This window comes from Protopterus annectens, chromosome 8.part0, assembly GCF_019279795.1.
Source record: "Protopterus annectens isolate FY-2018-M chromosome 8.part0, PAN1.0, whole genome shotgun sequence".
Classification (NCBI taxonomy): Eukaryota; Metazoa; Chordata; order Ceratodontiformes; family Protopteridae; genus Protopterus; species Protopterus annectens.
Genome location: NC_056741.1, coordinates 1,212,080,883 through 1,212,102,620, shown reverse-complemented (window position 1 = coordinate 1,212,102,620; position 21,738 = coordinate 1,212,080,883).

Below are 21,738 nucleotides of genomic sequence, written 5' to 3'. Positions count from 1 at the left end.
ACGGGGAATCTAAGTGTTTCCTCTTACACATCTTTTTTCCGGGGTGGCTTCTCAGTGGGAACCTCTGACGAGGACTCGGAAGAAGAGGGAACCTGTGTAGGGGTATCTTGCTGCTTAGGGGCTCACTGCCTGAGCATGGAGGTTGGTGGCAGCTCTGGGCAAGAGAGAGTCCAAGGATAACAACCTGACAGAGAAGGGGCCAGCTGAGAGCCTGCAGAGACCAATGCCCTCTCCATTACCTGGAAGGCAAACTCCCCCCTCCTCAAAGAGGGATGGGAGCCTGGAACCGAGAAGGACAAACTTGGAACAAAGGTCACACCCCGCTCAAAGAATCCTACTTCAGAAGCAGCAGCAGAGGAACAGCCCACATCAGCTAAGGCTCCGAGAGTTAAGGACGACTCCAAATAAAAAACTGAAGTTGAACAAGAACCATCGGACCCACCACTGGAGCTACAGCCCAGGGAGTCCATCGGTTCTGACAGAACCAAGGAAGTCAATGCAGATCCTGGAACCATACGGGGAAAGGCTGTCAGCACTAGAGCAGCTGGAACCAGAAGAATCGGAGTTGTAAACCCTAAGCCCTCAAAGCAGGTTAAAGGAGAAAGATTTGGTGGAGTTCTGGGAGAGAAGACCCCATCTCCAGAGTAGAGTGGGGCCTGAGAAGAAACAGAATGACCCGTAGTCACTAGAAGCTGATCCACCAACCTCCCTATATCAACTTCAGTCAGACTCCTGCAGGAACGTACAGAAGTCTGAGAGGAATTCTGGTCTGTCAAGAAAAGGAATGGGGAGCTGTCCCATGAAGGGGTCAATAGAAGGAGAATACCTTGTCCTGGGTACAGTAAGGATGCTTGCTTTCGGCACCAGGTGGTTCTAGTATTTTTGGGAGCATAGTAGTTGTTATCGGTATTGATGCGGAAGCTGAAAATGTCGGTACCGATGTGAACGACACAGAGATTTGTGGTGTCGTAGCAGCAGACTGTGCCGCAGTACCCATTTCCAGTAGTTTTCGCACTTTAGCCTTCACTTCCTCTGAAGCAGTGGGAGCTGAAGGCTTCTGCTTTTTGGCTGCCGGAGCCATAGGAGATGCTGGCACCGACTGACTTTTCTTAAGCCCAAGTTCAGAGTTAGAGGGGGACATGTCTGTGGACAGAGCCTCCTGAAATGAGGACTTAATCAGACCTTGCAAATTTAATTTTTCCTCTCGACTAAGGCCCGGTGATTGAATACTTGGCAAATTGTACAGTCCTGTTGAAGACGAGTCAGGCTAAAGCAATACACATAGGAAGAATGCCGTCAGAACTGGGCATTTTCCATCCACAACCCTGAGATTGATTAAAGCCAGTAGTTCATTTTGATTTAACCACCATGTTGATAGGCACTAGAAAAGCAAAGATCAATAGGCAGCAATCCCACACACACACACACACACACACACACACACACACACACAAACACAAACACACACGCACACGCACACGCACGCACACACACACACACACACACACACACACACACACACACACACACACACACAGACACACACACACACAGACACACACACACACACACAGACACACACACACACACACACACACACACACACACACACACACACACACACACACACACACACACACACACACACACACACACACACACACACACACACACACAAAATGAAAGGAAACCTACCAACAATGGTAGGCCTAAACTACCTAAAGAGGTAGAGAGAGAGAAAAGGTACTGCCAACGATTATAGGGAAAGAATACCATACAGTAAAAAAAGCACACTCATTCAACAAAGAAAGGAAACAGAAAACTAGAAGGAAAAACAAGAAGGGTAGAAAAAAGTACAGCTAAGGAATGTATATATATGTGTGTAAATTTAGCTTGTGAGACAATTTGGCTGACACATCTTGCTACAAGAGCGGCAAATGAGATCTGAGGTATTCTGGAGAGGGGTATTGTGGGTAGTGTCTTGGCTTGAGAGTTTTTGGCTGGAGCGACCTGTGTAACAGCTGAGCCAGTTCTGTGGAATGGAACCGTATTTCTAAAGGTCAAGGATAAATGAAGACCGACATCAGATTTAGGGCTTGATATTAGCTTTTCCAAATAATCGGGGGGGTTTTTTTTTTTGGTAACTGAACCAGTAGTTTCTGCTCTAAAAAGCAACAGAATCACAACAGCACTTAAAAGTGTTTGGTTACCCGAGTAATAGAAACAATTAAAGAATTCAGAGGTTTTATTCCTTGAAAAAGAAAGGTCAGCAGTTAATTTCCTCATATTCTCAAAGGAGCTTAGCAAATCTTTAAAATGTGAGCCTGGCAGTTTAGAACTCTGGAAGTCAAGGTAACAATAATAAAACAAAATCTTTCCCTAAATCCATCAACGGCATTTTCATCCTTATCAAAAGGAAAATTCGCCAACTGTTTCACAGCACAAGAATTTGTCAAAGAAATCACCGCAGGTTCAGATTTGAGATTATAAAAAAAAAAGTTAGGTACTCAAACATAACATTTCATCTGTGTTGTCCATTTTCATTCTTCCTCAACTTATAGGTTCATAGGTAGATACTAGGCTATCGGCCCAAGGGCCTACGTAAGCCTAGCCAACAAGGTTCCCGGCCACCCAAGAAAGTTATTTTCCTGTGCCACTGTCGAGCTGAGACACAGAAGTGATCCAGGGGTAGATTTGCTATTTCCCATCCACTCATCAAGATTTTTCTTGAAGAGTGCTAATGAAGAACCTTGCTTGAAATAGATGGATAGCCTGTTCCAGAGTATGGAAAGTCTCTGGGACAGGAATCTATCCCTACAGTATGTCCTGTTTATTGTAGTAACAAGGTTTAGGTCCCTAGAGCATGTAGCTCGGAGGGATTGGGATTTCTTTAGCTGTAGCATGTCCAACAGCTCTGGGTTTGACACAGCTTTATATGTTAGGCAGAGATCACCTCGGAGTAGGCGATGTGCTACGGATTAAAGCTGGAGTTTTTTGAGACGGTCAGTGTAGGGCATTTGTTTGAGGCCAGTAATCCCCTTTGTGAGGTACTTCTGTGGTCTTTCCAACTGCTACAGATGTCTTGTGAGGTACATTCCAAACGGGGCGTTGTACTCTATAATGGGTCTAATGAGTGTTGAGTAGAGGAGAACAATGACATCTTTTTTCCTGGATGAGAACCCTTTTATGATGAGGTGTGCCATGTAGAAGGACTTTCTGACTACTGTGGCGATGTAACTATCAAAGGAGAGACTACTGTTCACCTGGGTCCCAAGGTCTCTTATCACACATTCGGTGTTAAGTAGATAGCTGCCTATGTGGTAGTTCATGGGTACAGAGTTTTTACCAAAGGAGATGACACTGCACTTTTTGGCATTGAGCTTGAGGCCATGGCTCTGACACCAGGCATCTGTCTCAGTGAGGCCCTTCTGTAGGATGTCCAGATCCTTTGGGGACTTGACTATGGCTCCTAGTTTGCAGTCATCTGCGAACTTCATTAGCCAGAGGACTTCTGAGTTAGCCTGTACTTCAGAGAAGTAGATAACAAACAGGACATGTCCCAAGACTGAACCCTGTGCTACTCCACTTGTCACTGCTTTGAGGTCAGATTTGGAGTCTGCAACTTTTACAGTGTGGGTTCTGTCAGTGAGCCAGTTGGCAACCCACCTTGTGATGTAGGGATCTATACCTAGTTTAGTGTGTTTAGTTATAATTCCAGAATGGGGGATGGTGTTGAAAGCCTTGGCGAGGTCAAGATAGGCTGTGTGAACCACCTTACCCTCATCTACGGCTTTGGTGACTGCCTCAAAGAAGTTGATCAGGTTCAGGAGGCATGATCTGCCTTTCACAAACCCGAACCGGGTGGGATCCAGAGTTTGGAGGTTACCAATGTCTTTGTTTATGAGTTCCATGATGATACGTTCCATGGCCTTGCAGACCAGGCTCGTCAGGTTGATACGGTGATAGTTCCCTGGATCAGTGGTGGCTCCCCCTTTGTAAAGTGGGATAACTGTTGCTGTGCATCATTCAATGGGCACAAAGCCTGCTGAGAGGCTATTATTGAAAAAGAAGTTATGTACTGACCATAACGTTCCATGTATGTAGTCCATCTCGTCAAACATTATTACGTGTGCGGATCCTCGGCTCCGACTCGGCCACTTAGAAAGCCTGAAAACTTCTGATCGGCTCGTTGCTAGGAGGTATCCCATGGTGCATGAGCACATTCCCCAGATCTTGTTTGCTACTAGTCTATCAGAATAAGACAGGAAAAAAAGAACAAAGGTCCAGAAGAATAAACTGTAATAAAGGCACCCCTATGGTAAAAACCACTGTAGAAAAGGAAAAAACATTTCCAGTTCCTCCAGGAAGGGGGCTGGTGAGTGGGTTCGTAATAATGTTCGGCGAGATGGACTACATACATGGAATGTTATGGTGAGTACATAATTTCTTTATGTTATGTAGTCCTTTCTCGCCTCCGTTATTACGTGTGGGACAGCGTCTCTAGCATCTTGAATGGGTGGCTCATTGGAAAATATTCCTGAGTACCGTGCAACCAAACGAGGCTCTACTCCCGGAAGTTAAATCCAATTTATAATGGGAAATGAAGGTATGAGGGGTAGCCCATGTTGCTGCTGCACATATATTATCAATAGGTGTCCTGGCTTGGAAGGCAGCAGAAGTAGAAAAGGACCTAACAGAATGGGCGTTGGCTTTAAAGGGTAACTCCTTTCCCTAAGAAGTGTAAATAAAGGAAATACAACTAGAGATTCAGTTCGATAGTGTGACCTTGGAGACTGGCAAGCTCATTCTCGCCTCAGCAAAAGAAACGAACAGCTGTTCTGATTTTTCTAAATCCTTTGGTCCTGTGGATAATGAAACGCAGTTGCCTATGTACATCCAATTGGTGGAATGTATACTCTGCTTTATTGGTGTGATTAGGGAAGAACACTGGCAATTCAATTGTTTGGTTTAAGTGAAACTGAGAACAGACTTTAGGAATAAAGGAAGGATTGGTCTGGAGAGAAACCCTGTCTTTGTGAAAAATTAAATATGGAGGTTTAACTGATAGGGCTTGTAGTTCAGAAACTCGTCTGGATGAGGTTATTGCCATGAGAAAAAGAGTCTTCCAAGACAGGAGTTTCAACTGACAACTATGGGCTGGTTCAAAGGGTGGCAAAGTAAGTCTAGACAGGACTAGATTCAGATCCCAGGGAGGAATGGGGTCTTGCACAGGAGGTCTTACCATCATGGAACCCCTAAGAAAAGATTTGCAGAGTTTGTGAGACACAAGACTGGAATCATTAATCCCTGCATGAAAATTAGATATTGCTGCTAGCTGAAATCGGAGTGTAGCAGCTGCTGAACCCTGATGAAAGAGTTCTGAAAGGAACTCTAAAACAATAGTAATGGGAGCTGTAAATGGATCAACTTCTCTGTTGTGTGCCCATATAGAAAATCTCTTCCATTTACTGTGATACAATTTTCTAGTCGACGGCTTGTGAGAAGAGGTAATAATATGGGTTACAGCTGGAGACAAATCATGCAGCCTGACTAGTGACGGAACTGGAGCAGCCATGCTGTCAGTTTGAGTGTGTGGAGACTGGGGTGAAGAGAACCTGACATTTTCAGGAGGTCTGGCACTGGGTCCAGAGTCCATGGATAGTCTAACAGGTGAGGCTCGAGAAAAGGGAACCAAATCTGATGAGGTCAGTAAGGGGTGATGAGGATCATCTTGCTTCCCAACAACATTGCTTTCTGTATGACCTTGGGAATGAGTGAAAAAGGAGGAAAAGCATAAAGGAGTCCCAGGGGGCTAATCGTGGACAAGTGCATCTCTTGGAGACTCACCTGGAGGGGGGATGAGGGAGAAAAAGGTGCTGCATTTGGTGTTGATGGGGCTGGCAAAGAGATCACAGCAGAGTTGTCCCCACTTGTGGAAGATCAGACGGGCTACATTCTGGTTCAAGGACCACTCGTGAGGTAACAATATTGCCCTGCTTAGCTTGTCCGCTATCACGATGGAAGTCCCCGGGATGTTTGTTGCAATGAGAAAGCGTTGGGAAGAAATCACCTAATTCCAAACTCATAGGGCCTCTCGACATAAGGGGTATGATCTTATCCCCCCTTGTTTGTTTAGATACCAAACCACTGACGTTGTCGGTCCGTATAGCTGTCATCCCTAGAGGGAGAAAGTCATGAAGTGCTTGCAACGCTAGAAGCACCGCTCGCATCTCTAGGACATTGATATGTAGATGGGCTTCCTAATCTTGCCATGTGCCTTGGACAGTCCTGACAAGATAATGCCCCCCACCCTATCTGGGAGGCATCCATGGTCACAGTGGCAATGGGTTGGTGCGGTACAAAGGGAGTTCCTGTGGTAAGATGACCTGATTGAATCCACCAGCATAGATCCTTTTTGCAAGAATCTATGATCAGACTCTGGTGATGTAGAGGCAACTGCTGAAAGGACCACTGGGATGACATGAGCCATTGGAGTATCCTCATATGTAGTCTTGCTAAAGGTACTAAGGTTGTGGTAAACGCCATAGTTCTGAGAAGCTGCAACACTACCTTAGCTTTGACTCTTCAAAGGGGAAGTATCATGTAAGTTTGCTGTGCAAGATTCTGCATTCTGTCTGTAGGTAGTCTGGCTGTCATAGAAACCGTGTCTATGTTTGCTCCTATAAATGTTATAGACTGAGTGGGCAAAGTTGAGAATTTTTCCCAATTTATAGAGATTCCCAACTGGGAACAGAGCTTGATTGTGGAATCTCTTGATTGAACTAGACAATGCCTGGTAGTGGCGGTCAGGAGCCAATCATCCAGGTATGGAAAGACTTGGATTCCCTGACGCCTCAAATGAGCTGTGACTACTGCCATGCACTTGGTGAACACCCGGGGGGGGGGCACTGTGGTGAGACCAAAGGGCAGCGCTCGAAACTGGTAATGATTGGCTCCCAGCCAGAAGTGTAGGTAGCTCCTTGATGCTTTGTCCATCATTATGTGGTAGTAGGCATCCTGGATATCTATTGAGCACATCCAACTGCCTTTCCCTAACACAGGGAGTATGGATTGTAAAGTGACCATTCGGAACTTGGACTTCTTCACATACTCATTTAACCTGCTGAGGTCTACGACGGGTCACCAGTCTCCTGTTCTTTTTGGAACTAAAAAGAACCTGGAGTATGTTCCAAATCTTGTCTGGTCTGTTGGGACCTTTTGGATGACTCTTTTTAATAGCAGCTTTTTTACCTCTATAGCTGCTTGATCCCTGTGATTGGGTGGAACATCTGGGATCCTTTTGGGAGGGCGTGGGGGAAAAGAAAAGGGTATAGCGTAACCTCTGGTGATAATGTCTTGTACCCACTTGTCTTGAGTGGCAACCCCCGACTGGCTCCAGAGACTTACAGTTGGGTTTCACATTAGGAACGCTGATAGGGATGGTCAAGAAAGGAATCGCGACCTCCCTGATTTTGCGGGCCTCCCCTTTCTCTAAGGCGACGTCAACCATTATTTCCTCCTCCCCTGCCTCTGAAGGAGGAATCACCCTGTGTATCCTGGAAAGGTCTCTGTGATTTTTTGAACTATATTTTACTGCTCTTCTGACCTTTAGGGTAAGGTCTAGAAGGAATGGTAAAACAGACTCCCACGGCATACAGAGTCTTTCCTTCCTTTTCACACCTGGTGAGGGTATCTTTCACCTTGAGTCCAAAAAGAGAGGATCCATCCACGGGGGCATTGGTGAATGTAGACTTCAAAGGCTCAGCAAAGTTGCATAGACGCATCCAGGAATGTCTCCTTAAGGAGACTCCTGAACCCGCCGCCCTACTCGCATCATCAGCTGCATACGAGATCAGCCGCATGGAGGAGTTAACAATGGATGTGAGAGTAGCCAACTGAGCCGACACTGTAGATAGGACGGCTTCAGTAGAGGTACCCTGAAGAGTATCTCCTAACTCCTTTAGGAGATCTCTCTAAAGTCTCATAAAATGTGATAAATAGTTCAGCGATCGGATTGTAAAAGCCGCTGAAGAGAAGAAACGCTTCCCGTACCTATCCATCGTTCAGGATTCCTTATTGGGCGGATGGATAGAAGAAGAAGTCTCTGCTAGCTCCTTCTTAGTGGCCGCCGCCACCACCATGGCATCAACAGGTAAGCCCTTGGATAAAAATTCTTTGTCTTTAGCAGCGAAAAAAAATGTATTCGGCCTCCAGGAGACCTGTTCCACAGCATTAGGAGCCTGCCATGCTTTCTGACTCACAAGATCCAGTAATTCATCAAATGGAGGAGACACCCATGAAGCTGATGGTTGAGACCCGAAAGCCTTCAGGTACAATGACTCCTCATCAGACGGGGTAATGGTGGGTCGGCCACCTCTCTGTCTGAGTATCTACAAAATGTCTGCAAAGGAGACATCTTCAGAGGACGACTTAGGGGACCCCGCCGACTCATCGAGGTCAGTGTCAGATGTGACAGACTCATCAGAGGAGTCTACATGCTTCCTCTTACAAGATCTATTCCGAGGGAGCTCCTAAGCGGGGTCCTCTGGGGAGGTCTCGGAAGATCGGGGGCCACCCAAATGGGGGTCCTGAGGCTGTGGGACAGATGAACTATCCAACATGCTCCTCATCCTCACGAAGACCGATTTCTCCGGCTCCGAACAACTCCCCGTCTCCAAAGAGAGCGTAGGTGCCGATGGCTCCAAAAGAATCGGCTCAGAGAATGATTTAGGGTCCGAGCTCACTCAGGCCAATGCACCAAGAGGAAGACTCGGCACTGAAGAGGTTCAGTTCCAAGTGTCCCCCTCAGGGCCGACCAAAGAGCTTCAGACCCTAGACACTTTAGATGGCGCCGAGAGTGTCGGAGCAGAGCTCGGCTCCGAGACAACCACACGGGGTGTTGGAGCTGAGGACACCACTATAGTCGGTACCGACAATATCGGCTCCAAAGGCCCAATCTGGGTTGAAGGACGAAAAAGAGCAGGATCGGTAGCAGGAGTCGGCTTCAAGACCGAAAGGGTCGGAGCCGATAAAAATTTTGACAAGGCCGACGACTTGAGGAGTCTGAGCACCACTCTCTCGATGTCTTCTTCAGATAAGCTCCTGGAGGATCTGAAGGACAGTGTGGGAGACATTGTTCTCTGCAATATAGGCGATTTTAGAGTAGGGGAGACCGGTGGAATGTCTGTAGACTGGCTTCGAAGAGGACTGCTAGTGATCGACAACAAACCACTTGGTGCCGATACTGCAGGGTCCGTGTCCACAATCTCAATCGGCCCCGAAGACTGTGGAGCCGAAGAGACAGAGGCCAACTCCGATTTTGGTAACTTCTGTGGAGGTTCAGATACAGAAGTTGAGGCTGGAGAAGGCCTTTCAGAGGTCTTGCCCGTATCCTTTCTAGAAGACTGCGACCTAGCAGAGGAGGAAGAACTGGCTAGGTCTTCCTCGAAGGAAGGTTTTAACATGCCTTTTAAAATCAGCTTATTCTTCCATTCCTGGAGTACTCTAGGGCTAAAAGAATGACAAAAGAGACAAGTTTATTGTAAATGTATGGCCCCTAAGCAGAACATACAGACGCTATGTCCAACAGTGATGGGACAGTTTTTGCGAACATTTAGTACACTTTTTAAACCCTGACTGTTTATGTTCTTTATGTTCCTGCAGTAGAGAAAAAAACAACACACTCACACAACAGGAGAGGAACTAGATCCTCTAACTTAAGCAGATCTAGCCCTAACACCCACAACAAAAATAAAGGGGTTTCACTAGGTTCTCTAACTTAAATGAACTTAGTGCAAGAAAGAAAAAGGGAACAAACTAGCACCTCTAAGTTAAGCGGACTAGTCTAAAAACACACACTCACGGGAAACCACACACAAATGGCCAACAGGCCCAAGAAATTTTTTAAACAGCAATAAGTCAAATCCGGTTAAAGACACAAATCGGTATCACAGTAAGACTGTCAACAATCAGAATAAAACTTCACACGAAGCAAAAAAACTCCTAATAAGCAGTAATATTAATGAACTAAATCACTTAGCCACGGCTAACTAAAAGAAGCTTCCGACTGAAGACGCGGCAAACAAGATCTGGGGAATGTGCTCATGCACCATGGGATACCTCCTAGCCATGAGCCAATCAGAAGTTTTCAGGCTTTCTAAGCAGCCGAGTCGGAGTCAAGGCTCGGCTCCGAATCCACACATAATAATGGAGGCAAGATAGGACTACATAACATCATGGTGCTTAGGTGGGGAGCCAGTTCATTCTGAAGTTCATGTAAAACGCAGCCTGGGATGTTGTCCGGTCTTATGGATGCTGTGTTTTTCGCTTTACAGAGTGCAGCTTTTACCTGCATAGTTGTGATTTCAGGGACTCTGCATTCTTCCTGTATAGAAATGGGCCCTTTAGGGGGTGGGAGGTAAAGTTAGCACTGAACCTATCTGCCAGGATGCTGGCAATATTAGTTGGTTCTGTAATTTTCGTGCCGTTGTACTGTAACTCAGAGCAGATCTGGGTGTTGCCATCTAGAGTCTTGACATAGCTATAGAATGCTTTGTGGATGTCCTTAGAATTGGTGGCGGTTTTGTTTTCGTAGCTAGCTTTGGAGGATCTTATAAGGGATCTCAGCTTCTTACTGAGGCTGATCAGGGAGCTCCTCCACTCATGGGATTTTACACTGTTTTGCAACAATTTCTTCCTTCTGTTGTACAGTTTGTTTATGGCAGGGGACCACCAGATTGGCTTCCTTTTTTTGGAGGATAGCGCCTTGGTTCTGTTTGGGATAGCACGATCCATGCACTCGTGTAAGTGCTTATAGAGTGCATTTGTGTAGGATTTAGCAGCTGCAACTGTATTGTCCATCTGCATGGGTGTCATGAAGTTCACCACTTCTGTCTTAAGAAGCATGAAATTGGCTTTGGAGAAATCTTTTACCGTTGTTTCCTTAATAGAGGGTGGGGGCGGGATGTGGATATCAAGGGTGATTAGCTTATGGTCGAATCGGACCAACGAGGAGTTGATTTCAGGTGTGGAACACCAGTCACTCATGTTGGTAATGACTAGGTCTAGGATATTGTTGCCCCTGGTGGGGGTGTGGATAAGTTGATCCAGGGCATTGGAGTTTATGAATTCCAGAAAGCGTTGAGCGAAGGAGTTTGTACACAAGTAGTTTTCCCAGTTAATGGTGGGGTAGTTGAAGTCACCCATTATTAGGGTGTTTGGTTGAACCCTAATATTTTCCAGTACATCAAGAAAAGAGGAGTGGGAATCCTGGGGCATGGTGGGGGATCTGTAGCAAGCTACAATTTGGATTGTAGTTTTGCCCAGAGTTAGTTGCACTTGGATAACCTCAGATGCATTATGCTGAGCAACTAGCCTGGAGGTGTGGATATCCTTAATGAATATGGACACATCTCCACCTTTGGTGTTTCGGTCCGGGTTACATGGCCGAAAAGTATGGTATGAGTTATAGCCTGGTAGTGCAGGGATGGTGTCTGGAGCCTTGAACCAGGTCTCAGTCACTGCACAGATATCGATGTTCTCCATTTTAAGGAGTGCCTCGAGTGAGTGCATTTTGAGATTTAGACTTCTAGCATTGAGTAGCATTACCCTCAGTTTTTGCTTGCCTGTTCCTGTTACGGTGGTGAATTTGTCAAAAAAAGGCACTATAGGGGCGGCAAGAGCCTTAGCCAGTATCCGGAATCCCAAGGGAGATAGGTGCAGGCCATCTCTGGCAAAGCATTGTGGTCTGTCGACTATGTCATCCCAAGCAGACAGATACTGGATCCCCTTAGAATGAAACCAGAAGCTTAGCCAATTGTTGAAGTCAATCATTTTGTCCTTGTACTGCAGTATCATTCTGGGCGATGGCAGAATGCTACTCAGGGCTAGGGTCATTCCTGCCTGGGCTACAAGATCAGAGAGCTCTTCCATGTCTCTTTTCATGTAGTCCAGGGAGGTACGTCTCAGGTAATTCACACCAGCATGGACAATGACAGAGTAATATTTGTACTTGTTTTGGAGTGACCTGAGTGCGTGGGTTATGTGGCAGATTCTGGCACCCGACAGGCAGCTGACAGTAACCTTCTCCTTGTTTAGCCTGGTGAGTGGGACATCAGTGTGCCTGACTATAGAGTCACCTATGACTAGCGTGTTGGGTACGTTGTTTTGCCTTATTGGCTGTGGTTGAGTGGCACACTGAGTCTGGGTTCAGATCCAATGGGTTCGGATCCGATCCCTCAGATCAGTTTCAGCTTCTGCTAAAGCTCGTTCAACCAAAAACTCTCAAGCTTCTCCATTACCCACAATGCATCAACCCCAAGTACCTCACATCTTGTTTGCTGACTTTAACAGTGTGAAAAACTGAGGGGCTGCCAGCCCAGCCAGATAGAATTTTGTAAATAATTCTATGTCATTGTAAATATTAATATGATCCACAGGCTTGTTTCACAAATGTAAAGAAAACTGTGTTATGTGTTGAGCTTCAAAAAATGTAACCACAGTGCACCCTTCTGGAAGTAAGCTGATAAGCAAAGGATTTTGTGACTGTGTTTGATCTCAAGCTAGGAGACATGATGTCTGGGCTAGGAAAAGCTTTCTATTCTTCTAAGACAGAGATAATCACTAGTTTTACATGTAAATTGTCTTTTATTACGGTGGCTTACTGGCAGGTGCAGATTACAAAAAGAAAGGCTAAAATTAGAAGTTATGAACCTACCATAACGTTCCATGTTAGTTGTCTTCTTCTCGCCTTCTTTCTTGCTGGATGGGTTCGGAGCCGATCCTCGGCTCCGACTCGGCCAGTCTAAAAGCTCGAGAGCTAGTTCCACCGGCTCGAGGCTCCCCTATATCCCACAATGCTAGGCGGTAACTCCTCAGATCTCGTTTGATAGCTAAGCCCAGCAAGGAAATTCCAAAAAGGAACAAAACAACTCCTCTAGGTCTGTCCAGGCTAGGGGGAAGGAGGGTGGGACGCAAGAAAGAAGGCGAGAAGAAGACAACTAACATGGAACGTTATGGTAGGTACATAACTTCTAAATGTTAAGTTATCAATCTCGCCTTCATTCTTGCTGGATGGGACCGCGTCCCTAGCACCTTGTCCCGGGTGGCCTATCGGAACAGACTCTTGAGTATAGTGGAACCAAAGTTGGCTCGGTTTCTAGAGGCCAAGTCCAACTTATAATGAGAAATGAAGGTATGGGGAGAAGCCCAAGTAGCTGCAGAACAAATCGAATCAATAGGCAGCCTATCTTGGAAAGCTATGGATGTGGCTAAAGCTCTAGTTGAATGAGCCCTGGGTTTGGATGGCAACTGTTGATGTCTGATCTCATACACAAGGGTAATCAACGAAGTAAGCCATCTGGAGAGAGATACTTTAGAAACTGGAAGGCCCATTCTACCTTCTGCATAAGAAACAAACAGTTGATCAAACTTCCTGAATTGTTTGGTCCTGTCCGAATAGTACCTAAGTTGGCGATGAACATCTAAGCAATGTAATTTTTATTCTGACCTGTTCGAATAATTAGGGAAGAATACAGGAAGGTCAATGGTTTGATTCAAATTTGCCAGTGAAGCTACCTTAAGCAAAAAAGACGGGTTAGTATGTAAGGACACCCTATCCTTATGAAACACAAGGTAAGGGGGTCGACTACACAGAGCATGGAGTTCAGAGACTCTTCTAGCTGAAGTGATAGCTACTAAAAAGAGTGTTTTCCAAGATAGTAACTTCATTGAACATGAAGCCGCAGGTTCAAAGGGGGGAAGAATTAAGGACGCTAGGACCAAGTTGAGATCCCATTGAGGAGGAGGATCCCTGATTGGTGGTTTGAGGAGAAAAACTCCCTTTAAAAAGGCTTTTCAGAGTTTGTGAGACATAATGGAAGACTCTGAGACTCCAACATTAAAGTTCGAAATCGCTGCCAACTGAACTTTGATGGTAGACGGAGACGAACCTGAGTGGAAAAGTTCGGCTAGAAAGTCTAAAACTGATTGAATGGAAGCAGTGAAAGGATCTATATTCTTTGACTGCGCCCAACAGGAAAAACGTTTCCACTTACTATGATAAATCTTCCGAGTGGAAGATTTATGAGAGGCTATCAAAATATCTCTAACTGAGTGAGATATTAGAGGAAGCCTGGCTAGAGTTGGAATTGGAGGAACCACGCTGTGAGGTTCAGAGAAGGAAGGGAGTGGTGCAACTGACCCGACTGATGGGTCAAGAGGTTTGGAACTGGGTCCAGATGCCAAGGTTGCTCCAATAGATAACGGTGAAGAATTGCGAACCAAACCTGTCGAGGCCAGTAAGGGGCAATGAGGATCATGGACGCTTTCTGAGTGATAGCTTTCTGTATTTGCTGAGATATCAGTGGGAAGGGAGGAAAAGCATACAGAAGTCCCCGAGGCCAATCGTGTACTAGAGCGTCTCTGCTGGGGTGGCCTGGTTGGGGAAAGAGGGTGAAAAAATCGTCGCACTTGCTGTTTTGGGGAGTAGCGAAAAGGTCGCAGCAAGGCCGGCCCCACTTTCGAAAAACTTTCTCCAACACTGAATTCTTCAGAGACCACTCGTGAAGCATGAGAATAGCTCTGCTCAATTTGTCTGCAATCACGTTGGACTTCCCGGGAATGTGCGTTGCTAACAGAGACCGCTGAGAAGAAATCGCCCATTGCAACAGTCTGAGTGCCTCTCGACATAGGGGGTAAGATCTGGTTCTGCCTTGTTTGTTGATGTACCACACTACAGACATATTGTCTGTCTGAATTGCTATAGTTCCCTTGGGAAGAGAGTCTTGTAAGGCTTGCAATGCTAGAAGCATTGCTCTCATCTCCAGGACATTTATGTGCAAGTGGCATTCGAAAGGTTGCCACATGCCTTGGACCGTCCTGCCCTGGTAATGCCCCCCCACCCGATCAGGGAGGCGTCCGTTGTCACTGTAGCAACCGGAGGGGAAGGGATGAAAGATCTCCCTAAGAGGAGCTGGGGAGATGTGATCCACCAAGAGAGATGATTCTTGCACAATTGAGTTATCCGAATAGGATGGGACATTGGAAGCTGTTGGAACGACCATTGTGTGAAGAGCATCCATTGTAAAATTCTCATATGGAAGCGGGCTAATGGTAGAAGAGGGATGGCCGCCGCCATAATCCCTAAGACCTTCAGGATCAGTCTGGCTTTGACTTTGTTGCCCTGCAAGATAAAAGAGACCTGACTGTGTATGTCTGCTATTCTCTGCTCTGTGAGTCTGACTGACATGTTGATTGTGTCTAGATTTGCGCCTATGAAGGTAATAACACGACAAGGCGACAAAACAGACTTTTCGTAATTTATTGAAATGCCTAGTGTTTGACATGTGTGAAAGGTGTAGTCTCTGGCAAGAAGCAATAGATGCTTGGTGGGGGCTGTAAGGAGCCAGTCATCTAAATATGGAAACACCTGGAATCCTTGTCGTCTCAGATGAGAGGCGACCACTGCCATGCATTTGGTAAACACTCGGGGGGCTGTAGTGAGACCAAAGGGCAGGGCCCTGAATTGGAAATGACTGGTTCCTAGCCTGAAGCGGAGGAATCTCCTGGAGCGTCGACTCATTTTGATGTGATAGTACGCATCCTGGAGATCTATTGAGCACATCCAGTTGTCCCGCCACAAAAGGGGTAGAATGGACTGCAGCGTGACCATCCGGAACTTTGTTTTCTTGACAAACTTGTTCAAGTTGCTGAGATCCAAAATGGGTCTCCAGTCCCCTGTTTTCTTTGGAACCAAAAAGAATTTGGAGTAGATTCCGGATCCTTGTTGGTCTGCTGGAACTGGTTGAATGGCTCTTTTTGCGAGCAGCTTTGAAATTTCTAGTGCTGCTTGCTCCCTTTGACTGGGTGGAACGTCTGGAAGGGATTTTTTGGATTGCTTCGGAACGAAAAAGAATGGGATTCTGTAGCCTTCGGAAATGATAGACTGTACCCACTTGTCTTGAGTTAGGGATAGCCAGGCTTCTGGGTACAGAGATAATCTTCCACCGACTGCCTCCGAAGGTGGACAGTCGGGCAACACCTCAGGGATGCTGGAAGGGCTTGTCGGAAAAGGTTTCTCGACTGCCCTGGTTCTGCGGGCCCCCTCTGCCTCTCGGACAGCGTCTACCATTATTGTTCCCCCCTCTGCCTCTAGAGGGGAATCGACTTTGTGCGTCAGGCAAATCTCCCTGAGATTGTTTGCGGAACCACATCTTTCCCCCCTTCTGGCCTTTGGGGTAAGGCCTAGAAGGAGTAGAAAAACGGACTCCGACGGCAGAGAGAGTTTTGCCATCAGTCTCGCACCTAGTCAGGGTTTCCTTCACTTGAGGACCAAAGAGAGATGATCCATCAAAGGGGGAATTAGTGAAGGATGCCTTGAACGGGTCCGCAAAGTTACATAGCCGCATCCAGGCGTGCCGGCGTAAGGCTACACCTGTACCTGCCACTCTACTCGCTCCATCCGCCGCATATGAAAGGAGGCGCATGGGGGAGTTAGTTATAGAATTAAGGGTCGCCAGCTGAGAGTTCATCCTATCCTGAAAACCCGCAGCTGTTGGGTCCTTTAACATTTCGCTCGCTTCCTTGAGCAAATCCCTCTGAAGGCGAGTGAAATGACAGAGGTAGTTCAGCGAGCGCATAGTAAAGGTCGCTGACGAGAACATCCGCTTCCCGTACCTGTCCATCGACCTAGACTCCTTGTTAGGAGGATGAACAGGCACCGAAGGATCAGCTAACTCCTTCTTGGAGGCCGCAGCCGCCACCATAGCATCAACAGAGACGCCTTTGGTTAAAAATTCTTTGTCCTTGGGGGCAGTAATAAATTTTGATGGTCTCCTGGGGGTGGGTTCCACTGAGTCAGGAGCCGCCCAGGCCTTCTTTGCCACCACTTGCATGAGGGGGTCAAAGGGAGGGGACACTCAGGAGGTGGAAGGGCGAGAGCCAAACGCCTCAAGATACACCGATTCATCCTCTGAAGGGTTGATGGCTGGCCAATTCCCCCTCTGTTTTAAGATTTCGAGGATGTCTGCAAAGGAGACATCTTCAGAGGGGGAACGAGGGGAACCTTCAGAATCCTCTAAATCTGTGTCAGAGGTGACAGACTCAGGGGAGTCAATGTGCTTCCTCTTGCACTGCCTCTTCCTAGGAGGCTCTCCCACCTGGTCAGGAGAGGCCTCGGAAGAGGAGGAGATCCCCACTGGGGATACTTGAGGAGCTGGCTCTCTACGGTCCGGGATGAGAGAGTGAGCAGAAATCACCGGAGGCACCGAGGAGGGAGGGGCAGAAGGAGCCGACTGTGGAGTTGAACCTGGTTCTAACACGCTCCTCATGACCTCGAAGGCACCCCTGTCAGGCAGAGCCAGAGGTCTCTGCTCTGAAAAGCTGAAAACCTCCCCCGGCACCGACAGTGATGGCTCCGAGGCCGATGTCGGAGCCGAACTCACCAACGCCGAAGCACCGAGAGGGAGAGCGGGGTCGGACTAGGGTCCGATGCCACTCGGTCCCTCGGAGCCGATGAGGGAAGTCCGGCGCCGAGATTCTTCCAAGGAAGACATCGGAGCAGACGACGGCACCGAAGACAAAGTTATCGGTTCCGACGCCACCACAGTCTCGGGTCCGAGCCGCCCCGGCTCCGAACTCAGAAGAGTCAGAGGGGGAACATTTTGAGTAATGGGAATAGTCCTCGACTGTTGAGTCGGACTTTGAAGCATCTGGGCCAGTGCCTCGGACTTAAGAAGTCGACTCACTACCCTCTGAAGGTCATGATCTGATAGTCTCGACGACCTAGAGGAGTGAGATCTATGGCTCCGTTCAGACAGCAATGGTGATGCTGGAGCCGAATGAACGGAGCCGATAGATGGAGATCGGGACCTTTTTCTGGAGGTCGGTTCCGACAATTTGATTGCAGCCGACTCAGCAATGTCTTCCTCGGTTCCGGCTGGAGCCGAGGAAATAGTAGGGGCATGAGTTCGAGAGTCATCGGCTCCGGCCGGAGCCGATGTTCGAACAGCCTTCGGACCCCCAGAAGACGGCTCAGATACTGGAGCCGAAGGTCTGGGAGGCTTCGAGCGTTTCCCCGAGGATTGAGTCGAGGGACCCTCAGGCTTCAATAAGCCCCTTAGAATGAGCTTATTTTTACGCTCCTGCAGGACTCTAGGGCTGAAGCCATGGCAAACAGCACATGAGTCCTGCAGGTGCAAAGGTCCCAGGCAGTATACACAAGAAGTGTGACCGTCTGTCAGAGACATCTTCTGACAGCACGAGTCACACTTCTTAAAGCCTGAGACCTTCGATTCCTTAGACATGTTCAAGGAAAAAACAAGGTGTAACCACACAAACACACACACACACACACACACACACACACACACACACACACACACACACACACACACACACACACACACACACACACACACACACACAGATTACACTTGTTAAAAATTAGATTAAATTAGTAATTAACTTAGAAAATTAAATTAAATTACTTAGAAAATTAAATCCCTACAAAACACAGTCACTCCAACTACTAGGAAGGGAGGGACTGGGCCTAAAGCCCAAGGGAATAAGTTTAGTGAATTTAGGAAAAAATTAGGGAAAACTTGGACTATAGAAGGGAAGGAAACTACTTAACTTTTAAATTTATGAGGAAAAGCTAACTTAAAAAGGGGGTCTATCTAAAATACAACTAGTTATCTTAAACTAACCTGACGAGCCGGTAAAAAAGCACCTCGATCGCTGTAGCGGCAAACGAGATCTGAGGAGTTACCGCCTAGCATTGTGGGATATAGGGGAGCCTCGAGCCGGTGGAACTAGCTCTCGAGCTTTTAGAGTGGCCGAGTCGAACCCATCCAGCAAGAATGAAGGCGAGATTGACAACTTAACATTTTTAAGTTCTGTGAGCCTGGGAAACTTAAGTAGAAGTGTCAAGAATGATGTAATCTGAAATGACTCAGCAGTAATTTGTATTATCAATTTAAGACTTTCCCAGAGAGAAATATTTAGCTTTTTGTATCTTCTTCTAGACCTGTAAACATCAAGTCAACAGCACGGTGGCTTGCTCTGTAAGTAGAGTTTAGAACATAGTTTCTCTTAGAGACAGATAGGAATATAGTCAGATCAGTGTAGATGCTTTCTATATTTATGCCTGCCTGTCCTGCAATGTTATTTTAAAGTATTTCCTGTGATTTCTGAACTCTCTATTGTCACTCTGTTGAATTAATGAATATTGTCTTTTGCTTTTATTATTTGTTATTAAATATCTTTAAACCTTTTAACTGTGGCTGTTTTGTGTCAAGATAATTTAAGCTCTTAGGTACTTGCATGTATTTGCTGATACTGTACAAGCCACTCCAATAGCCTTGTTGTTCGTCACACTTACTATTTGGATAGCAGTAACACTACACAGTATAATTAGATATCCTTTGTTAAGGGCCTTTACAGTAGCTGATAAAGGTGGTATGTGTGTTTGTATATGAATCAAATCTCAAAGTGTGTGTGTGTGTGTGTGTGTGTGTGTGTGTGTGTGTGTGTGTGTGTGTGTGTGTGTGTGTGTCAGCTACTTGGGCAGGGACATGAAGCACTGGTTGGACAGAGATGTTGATGGAGGTTTTGGCTTGACCACTTGACTGAGATTTGAACCCTACAGCTGTGCCAGTGGGGAGTCTTATTGGGGAGCTGGAGAGAAAGAGAGAAACCAGCCCCAGACTGACTGGGATCTCTGTGTGCTCTTAAAGGAAATTGTACTTTACTGTATGTGTGTACTTAAAAAAACACGAAACTCCCAACTAGTAAAAACGAAAAAGCGAACCAGAAATGGAGTAATCCGTTGCTACTAGATGGTACCAATAATAAAACAGTTAAATAACTGAAAAAAATCACCAGGTTGAACTAAAATCCGAAACCAAATTTTAATAAAGCGCTTTTCGTTTGCTGGATAAGCAAACTTCTTTAGACAAATTCCCCAATACCACAATGCACTATTTAAACACTGAACATCAGCAATTAAGTAAAATCAATTAATGCTAATTGAAAAAAGAATATACTAAGTTATACATATACTTAAATTGAGATAATATTAAGTACATTTAACATCGAAAAAATGTCTAATTTCAGAGAAACACAAAATAATACTAAAAATAACATTGTAAAAGTAAAAACTTAAAACTAGCGGAAGTATGAAAAAAAGGTAGAAAAAGTGTATGGAGAGTCTGTATGACTTGTCAAATTAGACTGGGCCTTAACTACTCCTACTACAAAATAATGGGAATGTGAAAACTTTACTTATCACTGTAAACCCACATAAAAAAAACCCCAAACCTCATTTTAGATTTAAGAAAAAATAATTGAAAATAAAATAAAATAAAATAAAAATAAATAGTATGATGTAATAAAACAGCCACTAGTTACCTAGTACGTGTACCTAAACCCCTAATAATATTCATACCCACAAATCTAAAAAAATGTAATAAGTGTGAATAGGAAATGTTCTGTACACATCAAAAAGGACAGGCCATGATGTTTTTGTAATGGGCCTATCTTTTTAAACTTAAAATACTAAGTAAACTGGAGATGGAACAGGCTTCATTCAAACCTGGGGTATGGTATGCCTCTACTCTAATTTGCCAGTGACGTTGATGGAGGTTTTGGCTTGACCACTCGACTGAGATCTGAACCCTACAGCTGTGCCAGTGGGGAGTCTTATTGGGGAGCTGGAGAGAAAGAGAGAAACCAGCCCCAGACTGACTGGGATCTCTGTGTGCTCTTAAAGGAAATTGTACTTTACTGTATGTGTGTACTTGTTATCCTCCCAATGTGGACGCCATTCACTGGTGCTAGTGGTGAGGATTGAGGCTCCTTGATTACTGGGCAGTGCATGGGCATCACAAGCGAAAGAAATATTAGCAGTCATATAGTGGCGCGACTATATATGGAGCTCAGTATCAGGGAAGTGACTTCCCCTAACCACTCACTCTTCCAGTAGTTTTCAAAGGATGGTGGTTGGAGGTTGGGCAGTTGAGGAAGACTGAAAATGGACAACACAGATAGAACATATGTTGAGTACATAACTTCTTTATCTAATCTTGTCAATTTTCTTTCTGTCCTCAGATTATGGGACAGAGTCCCCAGCTACCTAAAATCCCAGGTGGACATAGCGAAGGATATTCCTGAACTCCGCTGAACCAAATGATGCTCTATCTCTGGAGACCAGATCCAATTTCTGAGTTAAAGGTAAGAGGAGTAGCTCAAGTTGCTGCTGCATATATACTATCCATGGAAGCTATATATTGGAAAGCTGAAGAAGGCCCCATGGAACTAGCTGAATGAGGTCGTAATGGTTTTAATAAGGCAATGCCCAATTTGTTATAAATAAAAGAAATACAATCAACCATTTGGCTAAAGTTACTTTGGCAACTAGTTTTCTCAACTTTATATCTGAAAATGAAGCAAAAAATTGGTCAGTTTTCCTTATGTTTTTCATTCTACGTAGGTAAAAGCCTACTTGTCTTTAAACATCCAATAAGTGTAACATGTACTCGCCCTTGTTAGCAAATTTTGGATATAATACTGGAAAATTAATGGACTGATTGATATTAGAGTCTGATATCGCCTTAGGGAGAAAGGATACATTGGTTTGTAGTTTGAAACTCTATCCTTGGGAAAGATCAAGTATGGTAGTTTTGAAGACAAGGCTTGAATCTCTGAAATTCGTCTGGCAAAAGTAATATCTACTAGAAATAT